The sequence below is a fragment of the Podarcis bocagei genome (genome assembly GCF_964188305.1).
Source record: "Podarcis bocagei genome assembly, chromosome: 2".
NCBI lineage: Eukaryota > Metazoa > Chordata > Lepidosauria > Squamata > Lacertidae > Podarcis > Podarcis bocagei.
In genome coordinates, this window is record NC_138126.1 from 64,140,909 (window position 1) to 64,153,834 (window position 12,926).

General features: G+C 44.7%; 1 protein-coding gene across 2 annotated transcripts in view; it reads right to left on the reverse strand.

Annotated features, from left to right (window-relative positions):
• CPLX2 (complexin 2) overlaps window positions 1-3,705 on the reverse strand; it is a 123,479-nt gene extending 119,774 nt beyond the window's left edge. For both annotated transcript variants that reach the window (XM_081184999.1, XM_081185000.1), the window contains exon 1: window positions 3,358-3,705. The gene's annotated coding sequence lies outside the window, so the exon portion shown is untranslated. The remainder of the gene's footprint in view (window positions 1-3,357) is intronic.
• Between the last annotated feature and the right edge of the window lie 9,221 nt (window positions 3,706-12,926).

Below are 12,926 nucleotides of genomic sequence, written 5' to 3' on the forward strand. Positions count from 1 at the left end.
ACAACTCACTACTCTTATCATCTTGTTCACTGCCACAGGTGCATTCAGTTATCATGTTGTCTGCTGAAAGCATCAACATGTTGCCACCATAATTTATGCGCTCCATAAAATATCCACAGATTTTTGCCACATGTCTGTATTTGTCTGTATTTCTGGTTCACGGCCAGCTTAGGAACATGGTTTGGGGAAAATGACACAATAAGGCAAGACTCCAAATATTACCAGCTGTCCAAATATTTTTGTTCCACATAAATATGTGCTTGCCCTACTCACTTCATCAACCTTGGCTTTCCCTTCCTTCCCCTTCCCTCTGTTGTTCTCTTCTTATCCCATTGGATAAGCAGGTGTTGCCCACAGTGTTGGAAAAAGCAAGTAAAGAAAGCCAGGTCGAGATGGGGGGCTTTTATCCTTCTGAACAATAGCAGAGAATAGAGTGATCCAGACTACTTGGAAGAATTCTAGCACTCTTGTACCCCTACTTACTATAGGATTTCCCCCTCCCTCCAATCCTATATAGAAAATGCTGAATGCATTAACAGACGTAGTGACATGATGAAAACCACAATTAAACAATACCACGTTACCACTACCTCAACAGCTACCAGGAGTAAGCACTTTGTCACACTCTGAAAATGAAAAAGGTGTTCAGACCTTTGCCATAAGATCAAATCTGATACCCAGTGCTCAGCAGTGCCACATCTGACCTGGCTAAAGGTGCCTTTGTTCAAGTATCAGGGAAAAGAAGACATCCCCCCTACCTTTTAGTGCATTTTATGAAGTAGATTTATGTAATCCTAAATAAACCATCTTAATTTGTTATGAATAAACAAAGAGAGAACTATTGCAATCACTGTACAGATTGAACCAACCACCCCTACCTTCCAAACCATTTTTTGGGGAAAAGAGAAAATTGCTGCTGTTCTTCTGTTTCCCTTAATGAAGGTGGAAGAATGGTTAAGGGGAAAGTAATCCATATTACTCTGGATGACATATTATTGTCATTGATCAAAGAAAGAACAGGATTTTAATCTTTGATTTATAAATACACCATTGTAAATAATGGTTTGATACGGGTATGGTCAAAAGATGATGTTGGTGCAAACTCCAAATTGCAATCTTGCAATTTCAAGAAATCAAAACAATTTGCATTTCTCAACAAAAACTACTATACATATTTTTAAAATACAGATTTCACATTCAGGGCAACTGCTACTGCTAATAATAACAACAACAAAATCCCACATTTTTAGTAACATAATAATATATCTCTCAAAACAATGTACATAAGAAAAATAAATAAATAAATAAAGCAGGTCATACACATAACAAAAAACACCAAGATACAGCTTTAGAATAAAACATTTAAAATATATAACTAAACACACACACACGAGTTGCTATTTCACTATTGAGATCTGAGACATCTAGGGACGTTTTTGAGGTTGTGGTTTTGCTCAGGCCCTGTGTGCCTCTTAAGGTACACCAGATTCAGGTAGGTAGCCTTGTTAGTCTGACGCAGCCGAAATAAATAAAAAAATTAAAAAATTGTCCAGTAGCACCTTAAAGGTAAAGGGACCCCTGACCATTAGGTCCAGTCGTGACCAACTCTGGGGTTGCTGCGCTCATCTCGCTTTATTGGCTGAGGGAGCCGGCGTTTGTCCACAGAGAGCTTCTGGGTCATGTGGCCAGCATGACTAAGCTGCTTCTGGCAAACCAGAGCAGCACACAAAAACGGCGTTTACCTTCCTGCTGGAGCGATACCTATTTATCTACTTGCAATTTGTGCTTTCAAACTGCTAGGTTGGCAGGAGCTGAGACCGAACAACGGGAGTTCACCCCGTTGCGGGGGTTCGAACTGTGACCTTCTGATCGGCAAGTCCTAGGCTCTGTTTAACCCACAGCACCACCTGCGTCCCAGTAGCGCCTTAGAGACCAACTAAATTTGTTCTGGGTATAAGCTTTCGTGTGCATGCACACTTCTTCAGATACACTGAAAATAATTTTATTTATTTATTAAGGTACACCACACAGGGATGCATTGTGTGACACAACCAGGTTTGGAGCACAAAGCACCACGGTACCATGCATGGTGCTGCACCAGTCCTGTTCAGCTACGAGCCATCTGTTGCAGTGCATGTTTAGATAGCCAATGCAGAGATCTGATAACCAAAACTAAATAAAACAGAATTGCCATTCCTTCTGCAAGACACAATATAGTTGCATTATCTATGCGGTAAAGCCTTTTAGGACTCCAGCCTCTGTAGAGACCTCAAAGCTGGTACATTTTTTAAAATCCTTCCAGGGACTGGGGGCAGATCTGCTTATACATTAAATTCAAGAGGCCTTTATTTGTGTTCAAATCCCCATTTCCCCCTTACAGATTTTTTCCTATTTGATTCTGGGGGTGTGAGAGTGCAGAAGGCATCGATTCAGATTTTGGTGAGAGGCCCCCCCAGTTGCATTATCTGTTGACCTCGGCTCTACCAGAGCAGGCCCACTTCGCGGCCTGCGCCTATAACGTAGCACGGGCTGAGGGAGGGGCTTGTGCGTGTCTGTACGTGGGGGAATCCCACAGCACCCCACACATCGCTCCCCCCACACCCACCCGCCAGGCTGAAGAAAGCTCCTTTATTACCCTGTCTATATAAGAAGAGATTGAGCGGCTGCCTCCTCTCCCCACCCCGCGCCCGCTCTTGTTCTTTTCCCCTTCTTCAGCTCTCCTTGCCCGCTCCCTACCCCGTCCCAGTAATGAGAATAATTAACGGATGCGAAAGGGAAGACAAAAGCACCCCTGCTATTAATAGGAGCTGGGAGGGGAAGCGAGAGGAAATGGGAGGCTTTTGCAGAAGCCTCCATGACTGGAGGCTGGAGTGTCTGGTGAAGCCGAAATAAAAGGCAAAGCAGCCCGGAGCTCTTTCCCCCGTGCACACACCGCAGGCGCGAATAGATGGGGCTGCTTGGCTCGTTTGGGAAGGAAGGGAGCGAGAGATAGAGAGGTGGCTCCTCTCAGCGACACTAGCTAGGCCCTTTCCTGCCACTGCCGGAAAGCAGAGCCAGGAAAAGCCGCCGGGGGGACTCGGGGAGGTGGGCGTCCGCCTGGCTGGGAGAGTCGCCCTTTCCACCTGCGTCCCAATCCTTCCTCCCCCGCCTCGGCGCGTCCACCATTTCGGAGCCGGCGAGCGGGAAGCAGCAGCGGCGGCGCGGACACGCCCAGCCCCGAGGGGGTTAAAGAGGCACGCTTCCCTCGCTCGCTCGCTCTTTGCTGGGCAAGAGGCGCTGGGCCTCGCCGGCGGGGCGGCTGAGGGAGAAGCGGCGGCGGCGAGCGAGACGACAACACCACAAACAGCCATAACCCACCTGGGCGCCTGGCGCAGCGTGTGGAAGGAAGGGCTCCTGCGGCGCCGGCCGCCCGGGTCGCTCCGCGGAAGGGGGCGGGGAGCGGAGTCGCAGCAGCAGCAGCAGCCGGTGCCTCGTCGGCTCCCTTTGCCCTGCACGGCGGCGCTTCCACTCCCGGCTTGGGCGAGGGGAGGGAAGAGCGCGCCGGGTGGGGGGATCTTGCGGGCGTTGCTAAAAATAGCCGCCTCGAGCCCGGCAGGGAGGATCGCACATTATCTATACATTGGTCGTAGCGGCGGCGGCGGGCTCCAGTCCATTGTTTCCTTGCAGCCGCAGGGGGAGAGCCGCGAGGCGGCGAAGAAGGCGCGCTTTTCTCTCTTTTTCTCTCCCTCACGTCGTTCCTGGAGAGCGAGCGGACGTGTCAGGCAGATAGAAGGGGAGGGCGCGGGGCAGAGCGACAGGCGCGCTTCTGCACCGCACAAGCCGTTTCGGGGCCGGGAAAGCTCGGGGTTGAGCGACAGGATTGGGAAACGCTGGGTTGGGGGGGGGATAAGCACGTTTAAGGCGGTGGGGAGAGAAGAGCGGAGCCACCCATTTGCGGGCGGAGTGGGGAAGAGGCACTTATTTGTCCCTCCTGAGAATCGACCGCGTGATTTGGCTATCCTGTGATACTATGTGGAGATTCCTGCATTGCAGGGGGTTGGACTAGATGACCCGTGGGACCCTTTCCAACTCCACAATTCAGGGGTGCCAACTTGAATGAAATATTGGGTGGGGGGCAGGAAAGCCCCGCCCCGCATAATCGTTCACACGACGCACGCTATTTGAATGGCAATGTCCTTTTGGGGGGGAGCCTCAAATATTTTAGGGGGGGGAGGCGAAGGGACCTCGGCTTCTAGAAGTTGGCTCCTTGGCTACAATTCTATGCTCCAGTTAAAACGCGACAGCCGCGCTTGGTTTTCTTTGCAAGAAGAGCTCAAAATCTTAAACCGGGACTCCCCATCTTCTCTTGCAACAAACCTACAGCTTTTGACCGTGCGAAAAGGCTGGCTTTTATTTCTCTCTGTATGAAGGTTGTTCGAGCCTTTGGGGGGCGTGTACATCAAAGCCCGCCCCCCCAACCATTCATTTGCACGTCCGGGGAGGACGTTTGTCATCGGCTTCTAGGTTCTCGTCACTTGAGGGGAAAGTCGGGTTGACTAAGGAGCGAAATGAGACAATAAATAATAAATAAGTTTTTCACAGAATTTTGATGAGGTCATTAGTTAAAATGGGAAGTCAAGCCCTAAGGTATTAGGAGCTGGATTTGAGCAAAAACCAAGACAAATCTTAGGCTGCCAGCTTTTGTTTTTCTCTGGCTGGTTGTAATGGGTTTCTGCTTCCTCCTGAAGAATAGTAGATTAGAAAATTGAAAAGGGGGGGGGGAGAGCATTAAAGGAGGATATTTATTTAGGTTTTACCCTCCTGATGTTGTTGGCCTACAGCTCCCATTAGCCCCAATGTTTTCTGGGCTTGATGAGAGATGTACTTACAACATCTGGAGGGCCCAGGGTTTCCCCTAGCCAATTGAGATGTGTATCCCTATTCCAGAGGTTCATGGTTTGTAAAAGCGCATTCAGAACTGAATTACTGAAATGTGTTCAGAGTAGATCTCTGGTAGATCTCACACATGACTAAATTGTATCTCCTTGCTGTGTTAATGATCAGTTTGAGTGGGGTTTCCATGACAAGACATACGAAGCTCATGAGACTCTTAATCTCAGGGTCGTGGCTTTGAGCCCCACATTGTGGATGGGACTAGATTATATCAGATGGCAGGCCTCCTTGGAGTAGACCCACTGAAGTGAATAGGCATTACTAACTTACATTCATTAATTTTAGTGGGTCTACTTTCAGTAGAACTTAGATGGATGACCCTCTGTCATTCACATCAGTGGTCACTACATGACTGAATGTGCATATTTTGTCTATGCATAGACCAAGGGTGGGGAAACCTTTTAGCTCAGTGTACCTGGCCTGCCAAATTTGACAGGTGGTTGGGACCACCTGCCTATCAATCAGCTGCCATTGACATCTGGTGATAGGTGGCCTCCCTTATGCGGGGAAGATATAACTAAGGGCAGGATTGAACTTCTTGTGCATCCGCTGCTGTGTAGGGAGTTCAATCCTGCTTTTTGCATCTGCCTCTCCACCTGCATCACACCTAAGGTCGGGTGTGATGCCATGTATAGGGCAGGTGGGTGTAATTTCAGGAGAAAAACAGCTTCATGGGCCAAGTGGGGAGGCCTGATGGGCCAGGATTGGCCTGGGAGGGCGCCCCCCCCACCTCTCACACTCTTTTCTACATCATTGTTGCAGTGCCCCCTGCAGCGCAGTGCCCACTGGTCACATCACCCTAAACCACCTCTGTTCCCTATGCCTGGCTCACACCTTTCTTTTTCTTGTTGTTTCCCATGCACTACCTGCTTCACTTCACTAAGCATGTGCACTAATAACAAAGCTGGAATTAGCAATTGTACGCCCACAGAAAGTGTACCATTGTACAGTTGCTGCTGCCTTCATACTTCTAGCTCCCACAGCGCTTATGGCGTATGTGTGAAGCTGCATAGTGGAGCAGTACAATAACTCCTACAGCACCTATACTGTGTGTAACAACTGCAATTGCCTTTTCTTTTCCATAGTAGAGCAGATAAAAAATAATTAAAAACAGTAGCATTGGAAATGGGTGGGGTTGGCTTTACAGTGGTGAAGAAGACCAGCTCCACTACTAAGATTTTTATTTTTTTTTAAAGCTACAGGTAACACTGGATGGAGCCCCCATGCAGTTATGCCTTCAGAAATACACTCAAAACAATATTTCTGTGGCTGTTGTGGAGCTGCTCCTGAAATTTTCATGCTCACCCTCTCAAGGAGACCGAATGTGTCTTGTTGCTGCTGTGCAGCACCACTCTCAGCAGCTGCTGCTTCAAAGTGAAAAGAATTAGGCAACTTGCTGTGGCTGCTCCCAGAAACGGATTGGCCCAGGTGTGCTGTGATGAACCAAAATGGAGCAGAAGGACCGTGATGGTATGCTGTACCCCAAAAAGTATCAAATAAGGTCTCAGAAAATCACCACCTCCAAGCACTGAATAGTTATGCTTCCAGCTGGATTTGAAACAGCCAGTTTTCATGACTATACCATTTACTTGCGTCCCCCCACATTTAGGGGAAACCTACACAATCCATGTTGTGGGAGGGGGGGGATCAGGACATCTTCAGTGCCAGTACGATGTCATGCAGCTGAAAATGAGTGCCTGGGGCACTGCAGATGCAAAGTAAACTGCTTGTGTGGAGGTCCCATAGAGTATAAGAACTAGACTGTAGGAGCAGACCAAAAGCCTAATAATAATTTTATTATTTATACCCCGCCCATCTGGCTGGGTTTCCCCAGCCACTCTGGGCATATCCCCAACAGAACACTAAAAACAAAATAAAACTTCAAACATTAAAAACTTCCCTAAACGGGGCTGCCTTCAGATGTCTTCTAACAGTTAGATAGTTGTTTATTTCCTTGACATCTGATGGGAGGGCATTCCACAGGACGGGCGCCACCACCGAGAAGGCCCTCTGCCTATCAAGTAAGTCCAGGATTCTGCTTCCTGCAGTGGCCAACCAAGTGCCTTTGGGAAGCCCTCAGGCACGACATGAAGGCAAAAGCCCTTAGCTGCTGTTGACCCCAGCAACTGGGATTTGAGAGCGTACTGCCTCTGAACCTGGGTGAATCTCATTTATTTATCACTGCTCATAGCATTAGCTATTGATTGACATTCTTCCCAGAATTTATCTAAGCTCCTTTTTAAGCCGTGTAATCCATTGCATCCTGGGGCAACAAATTCCATGTTAATGAAATAATGTGGGAAGAAGTATATATACTTTTGTCTGCCTTGAATTTTCTCCTAGTCAGTTTCACTGGATGAGCCTAAATTCTGGTATTATGGGAGAAGGGGGACAGTTTTTTTTCCACCTTCTCAACACTGTGCATAAATTTATAAGGCTCTAGGACAGCCATAGTTATCTTCCCCTCCAAACTACACAGGCACCAATGACTTTTTCATAAGGAATTGCTCCAGCACCTTGATCATTTTGACTGCTGTTTTCTACACCTTTTCCTGTCCTGTGATGTCCTGTGATGACCATGCCTGCACACAGTGTTCCAGCTATGAGTGCACCACACAATAAGTAGACATTTTCATTGAAATATCCACTCCAACCTCAAAATCTCTTCCTGGATTATGATGAAGAAGAAGAAGAGGAGAAGAAGAGTTTGGATTTGATATCCCGCTTTATCACTACCCGAAGGAGTCTCAAAGTGGCTAACATTCTCCTTTCCCCTCCTCTCCCACAACAAACACTCTGTGAGGTGAGTGGGGCTGAGAGACTTCAAAGAAGTGTGACTAGCCCAAGGTCACCCAGCAGCTGCATGTGGAGGAGCAGGGACGCGAACCTGGTTCACCAGATTACGAGTCTACTGTTCTTAACCACTACACCACACTGGCTCTCACACCACACTGGCTCTCTGTGATCTTTAGTAGTACTGTATTACTATTTTTGCTCTAATGTCCATAGTGTTCCACTTACTTACACTGAACTTCGTCTTTTGTTTTATTGCACATTCTTCTGCTTTGGAGAAATTCACCATTGTTTGGGGTTTTCACCATGTTGAATGGTTTTGTGTGATCTGAAGCTTGGCTACCTGACTGCTCACCCTTGAGCCTGGTTAATGTAGGAACACGTTAAATAACATTGGTCCCAGTGTGGATACTCAAGGACTTACTTCTTACTTTCATCTACTGTGAGACATTGAACTGTCCATTTATTCATTTTCACTTAGAACCACAGAGTTGGAATAGACCACAAGGGCCATCGAGTCCAACCCCCTGCCAAGCAGGAAACACCATCAGCGCACTTCTTCCTGTTTGACCAGTTTCTGATCCATAAAGTAAAATCTGTGATTGATCTAAGCTTTACTTTAGTAATGTATGATGTGGTTGGTATATGTGCCAACTTGGAACTAATGCAGAGCACCCCCTTAACAGATTTCATATCTGCAAACAGCTCTAAAACATGATTAGAAAGCTTACCAGCAAGCAGGCAGGGCTCTCTTCCCTTCATTTCAAAGAGTGCTGCCTCTAAATTGCGCGGGTGGGAGTGGGGGAGGAGAGAAAATGAAATGTGACCTAAAACATTTATTAGAAATTTTGTAGCTTTCTGCAGGCTCGAGTTGAAAGTCTTTCCTAAAAAGAGGAAATGTTTCAGAACTCAGATCATTAAAGGCTATGTTCCTTCACCTATATCTGTGTGATGGATAACACCTTAGTCACTCAGTCAACTCAATGAGATCAGTGGGGTTACTCCAAAAGGAAAGCACAGATCAAGGTAAGAATCTGTCCCTAACAGAATATATGCTGACGACAACTTCTCTATACACAATATATTCAAAAGCAAGATGTGCAAAAATCCATTCTGAGCTTAGGAATCTCAGCCCTCACGCCCTTTTCTGCTTCTTCTTACTAATGTAAGTACTGTAGTACATTAGTACTTCTCCCTGGGCAATTTTAGATGCCAAGAAACCTGTAACAAATTTCATTGTGAACTTGAACTCGGGGAACCAAAACAGCTTTTTTCCTTTGCCCGAGAGATATTAGGAAGGACAATGACATTTCATGTTGGTAGATTACACATAATATCTGCTGCTGCTATGTTCTGTCAGGGTTATTTGTTGCCAAGGGATCAAGAAAGACTACAAATTCAGAAGAAAAATGAGCATTTGTTGGCTGTCAAAATTGAACAAACAAAATGGGAACCTACACTGGGAGCAGACGATGTTATAAACATGGAAAGCAAGAATCTGGCCATGCTGCATATGATGGCATATTCCCTTTGGAACTCCCTCCTGTTGTATATCAGACAGACCCCATCTCTATTATCTTTCTGGTGCCTATTGAAGAACATCCCTGTTTCTTCTTTTTTTTTAATAATAATATTTATTAGTTTTCCAACAAATTGAACACAACACTACAAAAAACCAAAAAAGAAAAGGCATACAATAATACAATACAATAATAATAATAAAAAAAAATCCCCTGCAAAACGCTAACATACAACTAACAAAACAAAACAAAAACTATTTAAAACACAGTCCAATTTCAATATCTTATCTTTCTTTCACTAATTTCCATGACCTCCTCGCACCTCCCTTTTTGTATTCCACTTCTATTAATTGTTTCAGCAATTCCTTTCCATCATCCTCTGTTTTCTATCCTATAATTGTCTTAACACATTCTAACCTTATTTTTCCCTTTAATGCTCTATTAATCTATTTATACTTAATTCCTTATGACATTTCTACTAAAGCCATATAACTTCGTTCCATCATTTTTCTAACATTCATTAATTTTACAGTATTTCTGTAAATAGTCTTTAAACTTTTTCCAGTCTTCTTCCACCGACTCTTCTGCCTGGACTCGGATTCTGCCAGTCATTTCCGCCAATTCCATGTAGTCCATCAACTTCATCTGCCATTCTTCCCTGGTGGGTAAATCTTGTGTCTTCCAATATTTTGCGATGAGTATTCTTGCTGCTGTTGTTGCATACATAAAAAAAGTTCTATCCTTCTTTAACACCAATTGGCCGACCATGCCCAGGAGAAAGGCCTCTGGTTTCTTAAGGAAGGTATATTTAAATACCTTTTTCATTTCATTATAAATCATCTCCCAGAATGCCTTAATCCTTGGGCACGTCCACCAAAGGTGAAAGAATGTACCTTCAGCCTCATTACATTTCCAACATTTATTATCGGGCAAATGGTAGATTTTTTGAAGCTTAACTGGTGTCATGTACCACCTATAAATCATTTTCATTAAATTTTCTCTTAAGGCATTACATGCCGTAAATTTCATACCTGTGATCCATAACCGTTCCCAGTCAGCCATCATTATGTTATGTCCAACATCTTGTGCCCATTTAATCATAGCTGATTTCACCGTTTCATCCTGAGTGTTCCATTTCAACAGCAAGTTATACATTCTTGACAAATTCTTAGTTTTTGGATCTAACAATTCTGTTTCCAATTTTGATTTTTCCACCTGGAAACCAACTTTTTTGTCCAATTTGTATGCCTCCATTATTTGATAGTAATGCAGCCAATCTCGCACTTTGTTTTTCAATTTTTCAAAGCTCTGCAATTTTATTCTCTCTCCATCTTGTTTCAGAATTTCCCAATATTTCGGCCATTTGGCCTCCATATTGAGTTTCAATATCCCTGTTTCAATGAGCCTTTCAAGTGGAGATTTTCTCTTCTCTCCCGGTCTGTGTCTGTATCAAAATCGAAATTGGTTTTATTTATGTTTTTATTGTTGGTATCTTTATTGCTGTTGAGGTTTAATAGAAAGTGATTCATCAGTACAATGAAATAAATAATACGTATTATTAATCCAATGCTAATCTATGATTTTCTAAGGCACCACACTATTTTCTCAATGAAAATGCTAGTTTGCAAAGTAATGTTCTTTATTGTCCTCTTCCCCATTTTATCTTCACAACAAACCTGTGGGATAGGTGAGTCTGAGCGAGAGTGACAGCTCTAAGTTCACTCAGTTAACTTCATAGCTAAGTGAGAATTTGAACCCTGCTCTTCAAGGACATAGGCTTCACACTTCCATCCACAACAGCTATGGCACCTCTTTTACTTTCTTTTTGGTGCCTTGCAAATACTTTTTAAAAATTCTCCCTGGCTTTTTAATGTTTGTTACATTTTTAATAGCATTGAATTATTCATATTTTTAAAAAATTTCAATCTGTTTATAAAACAGCTGGGAAGTGTGTTATATAGCTCTCTGAGATTGCACTCATATTGTGATATAGTATGATTATGGCTCTGTTGTGCTGGATTTTGCTTGCTTGATTTTACTTTTATTGTCTACTGTGATTTGTATGCTGCCTACAGAATATGCTTTATAAGTAAACTCATATAGTAAATAATTGTGGTGTCTAGGAAGAGTGTGGCTGCAATCATAGATGGGCATTGGGCCATGTGATCAGTTATGCAGGGCAGGACTTACCTGGGCCACCCAATATCTTATTCAAGTTGGTACCCCTGAACTGGTTTAACTGTTAATCCCATTTCACTGCTTATTGAGTCTGATCCTTGTAGTTTTGTGAAGGGGCTTGAGACATCCAACAAGGTGCTCTGGTTTTTGCTTTTTAAAAAAATTGGTCAGAGTTAAAGTCTCCAGAGCATAATGCTGCTGGACTTGCTATCAACTTCCGAGACTGTCCACAACATTATTCATGGATTCCCTCCTCCTCTCTCTTACTTGTTGGCTATTTCACACGAGGAATAGTGTCTCTTACATAGAAAGAATATCAATGCTGACTAGGGCACACTGCTCTTGCTCTGTACTTTAAAGCAATAATTGTGCTAGTCAAGCTCAGTATTATGACTGAGTCTCTGAAATTAGACTATTTAGACCTGTTAGCTAAAGTAAAGGTAAAGGGACCCCTGACCATTAGGTCCAGTCGTGGCCGACTCTGGGGTTGTGGCGCTCATCTCACTTTATTGGCTGAGGGAGCCGGCGTACAGCTTCTGGGTCATGTGGCCAGCATCACTAAGCCGCTTCTGGCGAACCAGAGCAGCGCACGGAAACGCCGTTTACCTTCCCGCTGGAGTGGTACCTATTTATCTACTTGCACTTTAACGTGCTTTTGAACTGCTAGGTTGGCAGGAGCAGGGACCGAGCAATGGGAGCTCACCCCGTCGCAGGGATTCGAACCACCGACCTTCTGATCGGCAAGTCCTAGGCTCTGTGGTTTAACCCACAGCGCCACCCGCGTCCCTAGACCTGTTAGCTAGGTGTAGTCTAAAATCACATGCCATCACCTTGGTAAAGCTAAGCACATGGGCATAGCCAGGAGCTGGGGGTAGGCTGCCCTCCCCAATCAAGTAAATAAATAGAAATACTTAACTAACTGACCAATTGCATCACAGATATCTCAGTTCTGTGCCCCAACATAAAGCATGCCCCCCTCTAAAATAAATCCTGGCGACACCCATGGCAAAGCAAGTCTGAGTCTGTCTAGTGTCTGGAGAGAAACTTTCTGAGAACTGCATGTGTCCTGCCTTGAGTTCCATGATGGAAAAAGGGTGGGATATGAATACATGAAAATATATTTGAAAATTAAACAGACAGTGCTACTTGCTGGGTGATGCTCAGTGCAAGCCTATCGGTATAGAGAGAGTACATAATGGCCCATTAAAGATTATTTCTATTAGCCTATAGCAAGTGTGGGGAACCTTTGGTCCTCCAGATGTTGCTAAATCACAGCTCCCATCATCCTGGGCCATGCTTGTAGGGGCTGATGGGAGCTCAGCAACATCTGGAGGGCCAAAGGTTCCCCGCACCTCCAGCACAGCTTCTCATAATTTCGTAGTAGAAACTTGTACTAAACACACAGCGATTGCAACCGCAATGTCCTTGATTGGAATAAATTGTGCAATTTATGAAAATTAGAATTATACAACTGAATTTGTGCGCAATTTTCTTGCATGTATC